Here is a 15,644-nt window from a genome sequence, read left to right on the forward strand (position 1 = left end):
AGCTGGAGTCAAATGGAGTGATGCCAATTGACTCCCCCTTCTCAGATGATAAATAAGCCTTCTCCTCCTTACTCAGGTCCTTGACCCACATTCACAGTTATTCCAGTGACCGAGGCTGGCCTCTTAGAAGAAAAGAAGCTACACTCACAAATACCTAATGAAGCTTGTCTCAACTATTACTATTGTAACCTGTCATTCTAAATATAATTGATTTGCTAAGGTAACTGGTTTTTTTTTAAATAATCACTCTAGTAGAAAAAATTTCTAGTGTAAATTAAACACATCTCTCTTTGTCTGTCGTTCAGATTTTACCAACCCTGCTGCCCCTTAGTCTATTTAAATCTTTCTCTGAAACCTCGTATTCTTTTTTTTTTAACACAGATCCAAGCAAATAAATGTGACAAAGTCCTTTGTATAGATGGAACTTTCTGCCTGCTATGCAATCTTTTTCATTAAGGCACACATTTCAAGTGATAGACCACGACTGTCTAGAAGCCCCTTTGAAAACGGTTTGGAGGCCACATCAGACAATAATGCCATGGTAGAATCATGTTGATACAGTCAGGAGGTAAGGCATTTGAAAACCAAAACTCATGGTCTTATTCTCCCTAAGAGCTGAGGTAGAAAGAATGACACATAGAAAATTCCAGAAAGCAATCTAGCTAGCTCTATTTTGCTGATATAGCTATTACAAATTCCAAAACTTTCCAGGAAGATTTTTTAAAACCACTAAACCAATCATATTTCAAAACACATTTCCTGAAATTGCTAGAACTTACTGGTGATCTCCCGCAACCACCCACTTTAAACGGTTTTGGTTGTAGAGCAGAGATAACATCAAACTTTGTCAGGAGAAAAGAGAAAAGACACTTAGAAGTCAAACCCTGCGCTTTCTATGCTCCTTTCACAGAACTGAACTCCCCGTGAGGTCCTCCTGCAGCAGATCCGACAAGAAGCCATGTGCTTTGTGCCTGCCTGGCTGTCTTTCTCCAACAACACAAGGGTGCATGTTAACAGCCTGTAGTTACAAGACTCCATTATTGGCAGAACACAGCATCTCAGAGGGATCCCTTGCTGTCCTGGGGTGGCAGAAAGTTCCATTTAGTAGGTTCTGTGTGAGGCGGAAACACCTGACCCAGGATGAAAGTGGCAGAGCTGGCCCCAGGGAGGAAGGGTTGTTTCCCTTTCAAGTTTCTGAATTTTCCCAAGTCTGCAGATGTCCAAACCCACAGAGCCCAGGCGATGCAAAAAAACAGCCACAAGAGTGGCTGCAAATCTAAAGGACCCTTGCAAAATTTGGTTCCCCGCTCTGCTTTCATTGCTCCTTCACCACCATCTGAATGGACAGTGATACCTCCTTCTCCAGCATAAAGTTGACACTTTGCCTTGGGGACCATGTAGGACTTGCTAAGGAGTGAGTTGATAGTAGAACTCTTTTTTTTTTTTTTTTTTTTTGGTTTTTGGGCCACACCCTGTGACGCTCAGGGGTTACTCCTGGCTATGCACTCAGAAGTTGCTCCTGGCTTCTTGGGGGACCATATGGGACGCCGGGGGATCGAACCTCGGTCCGTCCTAGGCTAGCGCAGGCAAGGCAGACACCTTACCTCCAGCGCCACCGCCCGGCCCCGATAGTAGAACTCTTGGGTCCACTTTTGGTCCTTCCTATGTTTTCCCCTGCTCCATTCTCTGAAGCTGAGAGCCCCAGGGCTGAGTTTACCCTGTAACTACTGGCTTCCTCTGGGACCTCTGTAATGAAGGAACCTACCTCCATATATCACTGTGCTTGTTTGTCCTCCCACCCCCTAAAGTAGTCCCTTGTCTCTGACCCTGCTGTTTCCTGCATACATTTAAGTATGCTTGCACTTGGAAAAAAATCTCTGGGTTATGTGAAACAAAAACTCACAGGGCACAACAAAAGAGGAAATTTCTGGAGATGATGTCACTTGGTCAGCTCACAAAAGTAAGGAGAAGATACAAAATACAGGTTTTATAAGTTCCCCAGCTAAAACAATGGTGTAAAGGAGTAGAGGGTCTGTGTTATAACAAACAAAAGCTTAGCCATGAAAGCGAGCAAATTTCTTATTTTGGGAATGAGACAAAAGAAGCTATAGATAGGTGCAAATTTTAAAATATCAGAAGAGGTTACAAATATCACAAAATCCAGAAAAATATCCTAGTATTGGTGCATTCACTTACTGACAATACTGCCATTGTAAATTTTACTTATTCCTTTAACCTTCTGTCTCTTTGACTGCCTCCTTATATGACACAAATGCTGTACTTCACTTTTATGTAAGAGAATGTAAACATAATTTAGTCTTTTTTCCAGCAGAGTGGAAGGCAATTTGTGACTGAAATCTGGCGTAGAGAATATGCAACAAAACCCACAGGCCTATGTATGAGCTGTGGCATGGCATGTGTCCTTGCTGGAGAATTCTACTCTGCAAGATTCACAGCAAAAGAAAAGATAGTCAGTGCATTTAAATCAATGTTCAAACTTCCTAATCTGGCCACCAGTGAGAACCAAATCATGTTCTTATAATATTAAGGTTTTGATTACTTAAATGTGCAAAAGTCATTCAAACCATCCTCTTTGACTCCATATTCATAGAGTACTAGGGTAGGTTTTTATATTAAATAGATGACAAAATAGCAACTTCACTTCCCTGGAGAGAAGTTATTATGGATCTAGAGGAGGGGCATAGAGAAGCAGGAGAAGAGATGGGGAACAGCACAGGAGGAAGTGGAGGGGAAGGGAATCAGAAATTCTTGCAGTCAGTGCAGAGGATGATGAAGGCAGTAGTGATAGAGGAAGTGATTGAAGTCAGACATATTCCAATGCAGATTTTAGATTCTAAGTTAATTAGACTTAAGAGCTACAAAAGGCAAGTCAAATGTTGTCCTATGTAGATAATACAGTAATTTTCATAATTAAGTTCATGCTTAGAATTGTGCCTAGCAGGATGCTTGATATATATGAAAGGAGCAATACATATGTGCTGAATCTGAATTGTGCTCAGAAACTAAAACTAAAACCCAAAACGCTCTGACATCCTTTTTATTTATTTTATTTTATTTTATGTATTTTATTTTGGTTTTGGGGGCATACCTGGTGCTCAGGGGTTACTCCTGGCTCTGTGCTCAGAAGTCACTCAGAAGTGAGGGGACCATATGGGATGCTGGATTCAAATTGTGGTCCATCCTGTGTGGGCCACCTGCATGGCAAATGCGTTACCACTGTGCTATAGTTCCAACCCCTCTGACATCCTTTTTTATTTTTTTGTCCCCCAATTCACAATACAGATCAGGCAAAGGGCCTCTGTTGAAGTGTATATGGGGTGTATTTACTGTCTGACATCCTTTTTAAATGCTTTGATAGACCCTGAAAGACTGAACTATTAATGATGTAATAGCATTTCTGAAAATTTACATTGCTGACCATACCAATCTTCAGAGGATGAGAAATGAAAACAAGTCAGGCAAACAGCCAATATAGGAGATTACTTGGAGGGATTTAGAACAAAAACCTGATATTCATCTAGGTAAACATGATTCACACAAAAGAGATGAGCAAGGTCACTCCGGGGCAAATGAGAAGCCTCCAAACACTAATTCTAACATAACACATTAGGAATCTTGGACCATCAGCTGGAATGACCCCAAGTTACAACACTAAAGATCTATAATTGCTAAAAGCCAGCCAGCTTAGAAATTAAACCCATTGAAACAACCCAGATGCCCTTCAACAGACGAATGGCTAAAGAAACTGTGGTACATATACACAATGGAATATTATGCAGCTGTCAGGAGAGATGAAGTCATGAAATTTTCCTATACATGGATGTACACGGAATCTATTATGCTGAGTGAAATAAGACAGAGAGAGAGAAAAATGCAGAAAGATCTCACTCATCTATGGGTTTTAAGAAAAATGAAAGACATTCTTGCAATAATAATTTTCAGACACAAAAGAGAAAAGAGCTGGAAGTTCCAACTCACCTCAGGAAGCTCACCACAAAGAGTGATGAGTTTAGTTAGAGAAATAACTACATTTTGAACTGTCCTAATATTGAGAATATATGAGGGAAATGGAGAGCCTGTTTAGAGTCCAGGCGGGGGTCGGGTGGGGAGGAGGGAGATTTGGGACATTGGTGATGGGAATGTTGCACTGGTGATGGGTGGTGTTCTTTACATGACTGAAACCCAAACACAATCATGTATGTAATCAAGGTGTTCAAGTAAAAAAAATGTTTTTAAGTTTAAAAAAAAATTAAGCCCTTTGCAGAGGGGCTGTAGAGTTAGAACAGTGGGCAAGCATTTTACCTGGAGTAAGCCCTGACCACAGATGAGTCTAACTCCAAAAGTCAAAATAAACACATAAGAGCCAGGTGTTGAATTTTAGAAATTCTTCTAGTTTCCAATATATATGGTAAATTAAACAATATTTTTTAAAACATTTAAAAAATTAAAAATTTAAAAGGTTAATGTAGAAATACTACTTGGCAACATCTCAGAAATAATATCTCCTTAGTAATATAAAGAAACTAAAGCTTCAATTAACCAGAATAACTGGATACAATTTAGAACTGGAAGACCCTAATAGCATAGAGCATAATCCCATGAGTTACATAAAGATTAATATCTATGATTCTTGTCTTCTTTCTCCCTTCTTAACCTTTCCCTTTTCTATCTTCTTCTCCAAGAACATGCCAGAATTTGTTGAGAACTTAAAGTATGACAGAACAAGGCCTTGTACCATTTAGAACACTGTGCTAAAGACATCTTAAAGGGGTCAGACTTTGGCCAGAGAAAGTCAAGTCAGACCTGAGGAGAAATAAGGAAATGTCTTTGTAAAATGTGGAAACTTAAGGGGAGATATGTGGAAGAGACTAGAAGTGACATAATGATGTTGGGAGAGTTTAAATGGTGTTGGTTAACATAGTACTGGAAATACTTGCCCTAGCGATTAGGCAAGAAAAAAATATCAAGGACATGCAGATAAAAAAGGAAAAAGTCAAACACTCACTTTGCAGATGACATGATACTATACTTAGAAAACCCTAAAGACTCTGCTGAAAAACTTCTAGAAACAATAGATTCATTTAGCAAAGTGGCAGGTTACAAAATTAACACACAAAAGTCAATGGCCTTCTTACACATTAATAAGATAGATAGATAGATAGATAGATAGATAGATAGATAGATAGATAGATAGATAGATAGATGATAGAGAGATAGATAGAGAGATAGATAGAGAGATAGATAGATAAAATACTCCATGACATTGAGGCAAAAGGCATCTTCAAGGAGGAAAAGCACTCTCCAAACAAGTGGAAGCAGAGATAAACAGATGGGAATATATTAAGCTGAGAAGCTTCTGCACCTCAAAGGAAATAGTGCCTAGGATACAAAAGCCACCCACAGAATGGGAGAAACTAGTCACTCAATACCCATCAGATAAGGGGCTATATCAAAAATACAAAGTACTGACAGAACTTAACAAAATAATATCATCTAACATAATAAAAAATGGGAAGAAGAAAGCAACAGACACTTCCTCAAAGATAAAATACAAACATCAAAAAGACACATGAAAAATTCTCCACATCACTAATCATCATAGAGATGCAAATCAAAACAACTATGAGGTACCATCTCACACCACTGGCACACATCAAAAAGAACAAGAACAATCAGTGTTGGCGGGAATGTGGAGCAAAAAACATTCTCATTCACTGCTGGTGGGAACGCTTATGGAGATTCCTCAAAAAACTAGAAGTTGAGCTCCCATATGAACCAGCCATACCACTCCTAGGTATATACCCTAGGAACACAAAAATATAATTCAAAAATCTCTTTCTCACACCTATATTCATTTCAGCCCTATTTACAATAGCCAGACTCTGGAAAAAAACAAGATACCCTTTAACAGATGAATGACTAAAAAAGACTGTAGTACATATACACAATAGAATATTATTATTATATTATTCAGGAGAAATAAGTCATGAAATATTCCTATATATGGATGTACATGAAATTTATTATACTGAGTTTAATAAGTCAGAGGGAGAGAGATAGATACAGAAAAGTCTCACTCATCTATGGGTTTTAAGAAAAACTAAGGACATTATTATAATAATCCCCAGGGACAACAGAGATGAGGGCCATAAGGACTGGTTCACAATATAAAGCTCACCACAAGATTAGTGGTGCAGTAAGAGAAATAACTATACTAACAACTATCATGACAATCTTAATGAGTTAGAGAAATAGAATGCCTGTCTCAAATACAGGGAAGGATTGGGGATGAAGGAGGGGGCATTGGTGTTAGGAATGTTGCACTGGTGAAGGGGAGTGTTCTGTTTATGACTGAAAACCAACTACAATTATGCTTGTAATCATGGTGTTTAATAAAAAGAATGTGGTGGTAATAAAAAGGTGGGAACATCAAGAATATAAATTTTAAAACTATTGTGACCAAGTTACTTAAACTGAAAATAAAATTTTATAGAGATAGCACAGCAGCGTTTGCCTTGCAAGCAGCCGATCCAGAACCAAAGGTGGTTGGTTCGAATCTCGGTGTCCCATATGGTCCCCAGTGCCTGCCAGGAGCTATTTCTGAGCAGACAGCCAGGAGTAACCCCTGAGCACCGCCGGGTGTGACCCAAAAACCAAAAAAAAAAATTTATAGAGAGGCTAGAGCAACAGTACAGTGGGGGAAGGCATTTTTCTTGCATACAGCTGACCAAATTTAATCCCTAGAACCCCAAATGTTCCCCATAGTAGCATCAGAAGTGATTCCTTAGTGCAGAGCCAGGGATAACCCCTGAGCACTGTTTTTTATGTTAACTCTCTGTGTCTTTCTGCCACCTCCTCAAAGATCACAGAGATAAAAACCCAGTTTCTCAGAGACCCTGGGCCACTTGGAGTAAGGACTCATTTGTGGAATACACTATTATAAAATATATAGTATATAATATAATATATAATATTATATAATAAATAAAAATTATTAAAAAAATATAATCGTAGAGTAGTTCCCGACTGTGAGAAACTGTGAGTTCTGCCTTTGTGTGTTTGTCCACTGTCCTGTCTTCTGAACCTCTTGGGAGTGGGCCAAAAAGGGCCCAGAACATTCGCTCTCCCGAAATGCCAAGGAACTGCTTCTCAACGTGAAAACCGGCTATAAGCAGTACTTCACAAAGGCAGGTCCCCTATTTGTGATGTCAGGCTGGGAAAATCTATGCCTGCCCAGTGGTTCCCAACTGTGAGAAACTGTGAGTGTTGCCTTTGTGTGTTTCTCTACTGTGCTGTCTCCTGAACCTCTTGGGAGTGGGCTGAAAAGGGTCCAGAAAATTTGCTATCTGAGAGGCTCCAGAAGAGAAATACGTAGCCATGCGCTCTTTATAATGAAAGAACACCACTGCAACAAGAAGAAAAAAAAATCACACTAGGAATTGTGCTGGATCACTGAAGCCCAGCATTTCTCTCCAGACTGTCTTCTCTGCTGCGTGCTCGGGCCTAAGATTTGATCCTGTGTGAGGCTTCATCCATGGAGGGTTTCCCTTCTTTGGAGGTGAGTCAACCCACCCAGAAAGGGTGGAGCCAGAGGAGCATGGCTGTGCACATCGTTTAGCCAATGAATACCACCACAAAACATAGAAAAACCCACAATACAAATGTGACAATGGGGAAACAACGCAGGCCAGCATCAGACATAGAAAATGAAGATGACAATTCTGATGATCAAAAAACAGCCAACCAACTAATCAGTCTCTCAGATAAGGAGTTTAGACAAGAAATATGGAAGATTCTCAAAGAACTCAAAGAAACCATGGATCGAGTTGAACAGAACACTAATAAGAACCAAGAAAATATGAAGACAGAAATCACAAAACTCCAAACTAAAATAACAGGTCAAATAACAGGCCTGAAAAACTCAGTAAGTGAATTGAATGACAAAATGGAAGAGATCTCCAACAGGGTAACAGAAGCTGAGAATAGAATTAGTGCTGTGGAAGATGAGATAAATAACAATCCCATACAGTGGGAGAGACTGGAAAAAAAACTTAAAGCAAATGAACAGACAATGGAAAAATTAGTCAAAGAATGGGAACAGATGAAAATAGAAGTCTATGATAAGCTCAACAGAAACAACTTAAGAATCATTGGAGTCACAGAGACCCAAGAAGAAGATTTCCAGGAAGAATCAATGGTCAAGAACATCATTAAAGAGAAACTTTCAGAGCTAAAGAATATATGCGATCAAATCCTGCATGCCCGAAGAGTACCAACCAAAAGAGACCCCAGAAAAAGAACCCCAAGACACATCCTAGTCACAATGACAAATCCCACAGATAGAGACAAAATTCTGAAAACAACAAGATCAAAAAGAGAAATTACATTCAAGGGAACATCCTTGAGATTTACAGCAGACCTGTCACCAGAAACACTCAAGGCCAGAAAACAGTGGTGGGACATAGTGACAAAACTCAATGAAATAAATGCTTTGCCTAGAATACTGTACCCAGCAAAACTCACTTTTAGGTTTGATGGAAGAATACATGGTTTCACAGACAAACAACAGCTCAGAAATTTTACAGACTCAAAACCAGTCTTAAGAGAAAAACTAAAAAACCTAGTTTAAGACAAGACTGTCCAAAAGACACACTAAATTTCGATATAAAGATGGCATTAAATCCTAGGACAAGTCTTTCTCTCAATGTCAATGGACTAAATGCACCAGTTAAGAGACACAGAGTGGCTAAATGGATCAAAAACTCAATCCAACCTTCTGCTGCCCAAGAGAAACACACCTGAATAGTCAGAACAAACATTGACTCAAAATAAAAGGCTGGAGGAAAATTATCCAAGCAAACAACACCCATAAAAATACTGGAGTGGCCTTACTAATATCAGATAATGCAAACTTTATACTCAGGAAAGAGGCCTAGTAGATATATATATAGGACACTCCATCCCCAGAAACCTGGATACACATTTTTCTCCAATGTACATGGGACATTCTTCAGGATAGACTACATGCTGGCACATAAAACATACCTCCATAATATCAAGAGAACAGACATTTTCAGGCTACCTTCGCAGACCACAGGCTCTGAAAATAATTTCAGAATGTGAACTCCAAAGGGACACAGAAGAAAAACTTTAACACCTGGAAGTTTTAAAGCCTCATACTGAATAACAAGTGGGTCCGAGATGAAATCAAAGAGAAAATTAAAACTTTCCTGGAAACAAATGATAATAAAGACACAAACTATCAGAACTTATAGGACCCAGCAAAAGCAGTACTGAGAGGAAACTGTATATAGCTTTGCAAACACACATCAGGAAGGAAGAAGGGGCCTACCTGAATAGCTTAATGATGCAGCTCATAGGATTAGAAAGAGCTCAACAAATAGACTGAAAAATAGGGAGACAGAAGGAAGTAACAAAGCTGAGAGCAGAAATCAATGAAGTGGAAACCCAAAAAACAATCCGAAATATCAACGAAGGCAGAAGTTGGTTCTTTGAAAAAATAAACAATATTGATAGACCACTGGCAAAACTAACAAAGAAAGAGAGAGACAGAAACTTGTTCCTTTTCTTGTACAGAAATTCGGCTTTAGCTTCTCTTCACTCAAAAAGGAATTTCGGTACCAAAGCCCGCCAAAAGCTCCCCGCTGGCTAGTCTATTTGTGTTTCGTATTTCTAGTATAACCTGGTGCCAGCAGCTTGTTTTTCTGAGTCTAGCTCTATGATGATAAACAATTATTTCTGTCCCCCCAAAAATCTATTTTCCGGCAACTATATAAACATCATAAATATTTCTGTCTCTCTCCTCCTGGTTTCTTGAAAAACCTGTTTTCTGCTTACCCAAAAACACTTCCACCTCTAGCAGGGCTCTTTCTCACCTACAGGATAGTCATTTGATATGTAGAATCTAGGCCTGGTCCCTTTGTACTGTTTCTCTAGAAGATCTCCTACTCTTCGTTTTCCCTGACAACACCCTGCATACCAGAGCCTGTGCTTAAAATGTCATCAGCTGAAAAATAAAATTTGTCTTCTGACTCTTAGACATGAGTCCCCATACATTGTGTGTGGTCATTTATTTTTACAATATTATTCCATTTTTCATTCACTCGTTCTTCCACTTCTTTCCCCGTGAAACGTTCCCGGATCCCACGAAGGTTCTTCTTAGCAACGCTGGCCATCAGCATCAATACCCTGCTCATAGATTGGCAGGATTAACATAATTAAAATGGCAATACTCCCCAAAGTACAGATTTAATGCAATCCCTCTAAAGATACCCATGACATTCTTCAAAGAAGTGGATCAAACACTTTTGAAATTCATTTGGAAAAATAAACACCCTCAAATAGCCAAAGCAATTATTGGAAAAAAGAATATGGGAGGCATTACATTCCCCAACTTAAACTGTATTACAAAGTAATAGTTATCAAAAACAGCTTGGTATCAGAATAAAGACAGGCCCTCAGATCAGTGGAATAGACTTGAGTACTCAGAGAATGCTCCCCAGACATGCAATCATCTAATCTTTGATAAAGGAGCAAGAAGTCCTAAATGGAGCAAAGAAAGCCTCTTCAACAAGTGATGTTGGCACAACTGGCTAGCCACTTGCAAAAAAGCAAACTTAGAACACCAGCTAACATCATGTATGAAGGTAAATCCAAATGAATTTAAGACCTTGATATAATATCTGAAACCATAAGTTATATAGAACACATAGGTATAATACTCCATAGCATTGAGACTAAACTCCTTCTTGAAGGAGGAAACTGCACTCTCCAACCAAGTGAAAGTAGAGATTAACAGATGGGAATATATTAAGCTCAGAAGCTTCTGCACCTCAAAAGAAATAGTGCCCAGGATACAAGAGCTACCCACTGATTGGGAGAAACTTTTCACCCAATACCCATTAGATAAGGAGCTAATATTCAATATATACAGGGTTCTGACAGAACTCTACAAGAAAAAAACATCTAATCTCATAAAAAAAATGGGGAGAAGAAATGGACAGACACTTTGATAAAGAAGAAATACAAATGGCCAAAAGGCACATGAAAAAATGCTCCTCATCACTAATCATCAGGGAGATGCAAATCAAAACAACGATGAGGTACCACTTCACACCACAGAGACTGGCACACATCACAAAAAATGAGAACAAGCAATGTTGGTGGGGATGCGGTGAGACAGGAACTCTTATCCACTGCTGGTGGGAATGCCATCTAGTTCAACCTTTCTAGAGGGTGATATGGAAATTCCTCCAAAAACTGGAAATTGAGCTTCCATATGATCCAGCTATACCACTCCTAGGAATATACCCTAGGAACACAAAAATACAATACAAAATCCCCTTCCTTACACCTATATTTATTGCAGCACTATTTACCATAGCAAGACTCTGGAAACAACCAAGATGCCCTTCAACAGATGAATGGCTAAAGAAACTGTGGTACATATACACAATGGAATATTATGCAACCATCAGGAGAGATAAAGTCATGAAATTTTCCTATACATGTATGTACATGGAATCTATTATGCTGAGTGAAATAAGTCAGAGAAAGAGAAAGACGGAGAGTGGAATCACTCATCTATGGGTTTTAAGAAAAATGAAAGACATTTCTCAACAATTTTTAGAGACATAAGAGAGCTGAACATTACAGCCGACCTCATAAATCTCACCACAAAGAGTGATGATTTTAGTTAGAGAAATAACCACATTGCGAACTATCCTAACAATGAGAATATATGAAGGAAGTGGAAAGCCTGTCTGGAGTACAGGTAGGGGCAGGGAGGAAGGAGGGATATTTGGGTCATTAGTGATGGAAATGTTGCACTGGTGATGGGGGGTGTCATCTGATATGACTGAAACCCAACCACAATCACATTTGTAACCAAGGTGTTTAAATAAAAAATATTATAAAAATATATATAAAATATAAAAATATTATTTAAAAAAGGGGACATTATACTCCCAAACATGGTAGGAACACTGCTTCTCTCTTTGAGTTCCCATCTCGCACATAAACATAGTATCTAGGGCAGCAACAGCCATTTGGGACATCACTGACTTCCTCTCTCATACCACTTTCCAAATATCCAATGTCCCATACCTCTCCACACAACTTTGCATGAACAACACATGAGCTGTGCAATAACTGTGCTTATGGGTAAGGTCAGCTTCTTGCTGCAGGTCAAGACTGGGCTAGATAGAGTCATCGACTGTCATGCTCCCTTCAACTAAATTCCTGCCTCTTTATGTTCAAAAAGTATATACTGGCTCCAATATCACAACTTGGGGAAACAGATGGCTCTGGGAAGAAAAAAAAATCTCAATGTTAGTCTTCCTAGATTCAATGCAGCTTCAGTGACTATATCCTGTGTTGGTTGATTCAGAAGATGTGATTGTGGCAAAAGAATAAAATGCCAAGTTGGAAGCATTTTGTACAGAGTTAGTGCAGGGAGGAAGTTGGCATCCACTTTATTCACATTTGAGATGCCTTGTGTTGTTCATCAAGCAATCAGCTCTGCCATGTTAATAGTGACTGAGTGTGGGAGAAGGCACTTTAGTCCTTCCTTGGGAATTTTTTTTCTCTAAGCCATGGTTAGCAAGCTATGGGCAAATAGGCCCCTCAAAGTGTTCAGTAGAGATGAAGGCACGCAAAGGTAATGGGCAGAAGACGATCTCCCCAAGATTACATTCCATAAAATGGAATTGGCAACATCTGCTCAATCTACTGTAGATAAACAGTGAACTATTTTCCATCTCATTAACTGAGAGGATGAGATATTAAATAAACCCCAGGGGCCTCGTGCTTTGTTATTACATTTAAGGCTCGGCCCAGACTTGCTGCATTAGCTAATTCTTAGGATGGTTTGCAGTCTGAAATTCATTCATTCATTCATTCATTCATTCTCTTCTCTCTGTCACTTTGTCTCTTCCTATCTTTTTCTCTTTCCTTCTCTCTCACACACACATACCCCATATCGCTAAAAACCAAAAGTTCCTGCTTAATCCAACTGTCTCTAATTACTACTCACTTAGCTTAAATTATTAACCATGTCATCAACTGTGATATATGATGCTTCTAGGTCTCCAAGCAGGATACTAATAGAATTATCTAATTCTATTAAGCTGCAAACAACTGCCCATAAAATATTTATCAGCCTGAGTGCACTCGAAGAAGACAGAGGGGAGTGCTGACACACCCCTGGTGGGCGCTCCCTTCCTGCAATTTTGTCACATAAAAGATTCAGCCGAACCAGCTCATCAGAATGGTTCCTATTGATCAACTGCCTATTACCTGTTTAATCAAAATCAATGGAAATAAAGAGTTTAGAGAAACTTACAAGGTAGGGTATGGATTTCTTTGATACTTGGTTAAATAAGTAAATTGGTTAAATTCTAGCTAACTTGATTGTAAACACTTAAAGTTTATTTTGCCATGGGGGAAAACTGTGGGTGGTCAAATAATTAGATTTTTCAGAGCACTGAATTGTATTTTTAATAAAATACTGAAGGAGTGTCCAATTGGGATGCCCTCACCTACTTCTTGGGAAAGGGCCCCCGAGAAAATGGGCACCTCGATCTCCCTCACACAGAAGCATGCAGACAGGAAAGATAATTCCAGTGTGCACGATGGCAAGTGTTCATGCACCACACATGCAAGATACATCTTGAATGTCCCAGAGGATCTGGGGAAAATGAACAAAGAAAGTCTCGCCTCTAGACAAATCTCTTTTAATGGGAATCCAAAACCCAAATTGCAAGACGATTCTTAATAGTGGAGAAGCCAGAAAGGAAACAGCAAAAAGAAAGAGGCATGGAATCCAACTCAGCTTCAACCAGATTCTCAATATACAGAGAAAGCTGGGCTGGAAAAAAAAAGGAGGGGGGAAATTACTGTAGTGAATAATTAATGGTGGTTTGCATCCTGATTATTGGGTTTAGAGATGGCAACAAACTCTCTTGTAGGCTGGTTTTGAGAAAAGACTCTTTCCAGAAGCAAAATAATTAAGTAAAAGTGAAAAATCAGCAGTAGGGGTATCAAGTCTCAAGACACATAAAACAGGAAAATAAACACACTGTGTTATGGTCAGACTGAAACAAAGTTTTACTCCCCCCCCCCCAGAAGTATGAGTCTTAAATCATTTTAAATGGACTAATCTCACAAACATCATGTTGAATGGGGATCAGTCAAAATAAAAAAAGTGCACGTTCTAAACTGTTAAGTTTACATAAGATTCAAAAATAGGCAACATTAGGTCCTTCTTTAAGGAGAAAGACAATTATTTTAAGAAGAGAAGGCAAGGGTAGGAATTGAGGAGAGGGCCTAAGGGAGGGTTTACAAGTCTGACAACATTCTCTGCTTGGTCTATGAGCTGGTTTCATGCATCTTCTCCCTCTGGGAAAATGCTTCCACTTTTTGAAATGTGTGTTATTCTTCAGTAAAAAGTTTACTTTCCAAAAATAAAGCAACAGAGCAATTTTTGTGGGGCCTTAGGCAAGTCACTTATCTCTAAATGCTGAAGCTTCCATTATGTGTAAAATAAGCATTTGGACAAGATGCTCTTCAGATATCTGTTGAAAAAATGGTTTGATCTACAGACAGTCATTGACCTCATTTTGGTGGTCAGATATAATCCTCCACCTTTTGCTATTTCCTTATAAACCTTACTTAAAAAGCAAGTTTTAGGGAAGTATAATCCAGAGATGACCTGATATAGACAGGTAGGAGGAATGAATGGATGGATTAAGTGGGTGTGTGGTGGGTGGATGGATGGGTGGGTGGATGGGTGGGTGGATGGGTGGGTGGGTGAGTGGATGGATGGATGGATGGATGGACAGATGGATAAAGAATGGCATAGATATGTCAGAAAGGGGGAGAAGAGAAAGAAAAAAGAAGAGAATATGAAGAAGTGGAAGAAAGAATTTCTTGCAAAATTAGACCACAAGGATAAAGAACAAGGCACATATTGTTCTGTGCTTAACTTGCTGCCTTCAATTTCCAATTTTCTTTCTCACCCTCAAGAATTTGTCTCTCAAAAAAAAAAAAAAGAATTTGTCTCTCAAGTTTCTTTCAGTTCCTCATTCAAATGGAAATACTTTATCCTTACAGTTCAACATTCTAAGTCTACAAAAAAAAAGACTTCTCATGACTATTTTTAAAAACACCTGACCTCAAATATCCCTCCCTACAATTATATAGGACCCTGATGTTTTCTTCCATAGTGTATCTTACATTGACCATCCTTAACCTAGCAAAGGACTCAACTTTGAGAGGACACAGAAACAGACAATAACCAGGAGACTTGTACATCTCTAAAAGAGTCAGTTTGGGTACAAGGTGACACTTCCAGAGCTGAATGAAGATATAAAGGAATAGGAGGAGATATTCTCCCATAACCCAATTCCCATCTGACACCAACTACTGCCTGATCATTCTCATGTTTCTACAAGATACAGCCTTATGAATTTCCCCCATGCAGCAAAGACATAATATTCCACTAACTGCCCTCCTTTCACCAAACAATCATGAGTCATCAAAGTAAATGCTTCACTTTTTAAACTGTTATCTATAGAACATTTGAGAAGGACAGCTCCAAATTT

The 15,644-nt window shown here is 39.0% G+C and overlaps 1 pseudogene; it reads right to left on the minus strand.

The window, feature by feature from the left end:
* Positions 1-3,278: 3,278 nt before the first annotated feature.
* Positions 3,279-3,392, minus strand: LOC126012660 (uncharacterized; annotated as a pseudogene).
* Positions 3,393-15,644: the final 12,252 nt, after the last annotated feature.

This window comes from Suncus etruscus, chromosome 6 (genome assembly GCF_024139225.1).
Source record: "Suncus etruscus isolate mSunEtr1 chromosome 6, mSunEtr1.pri.cur, whole genome shotgun sequence".
NCBI classification, from domain to species: domain Eukaryota; kingdom Metazoa; phylum Chordata; class Mammalia; order Eulipotyphla; family Soricidae; genus Suncus; species Suncus etruscus.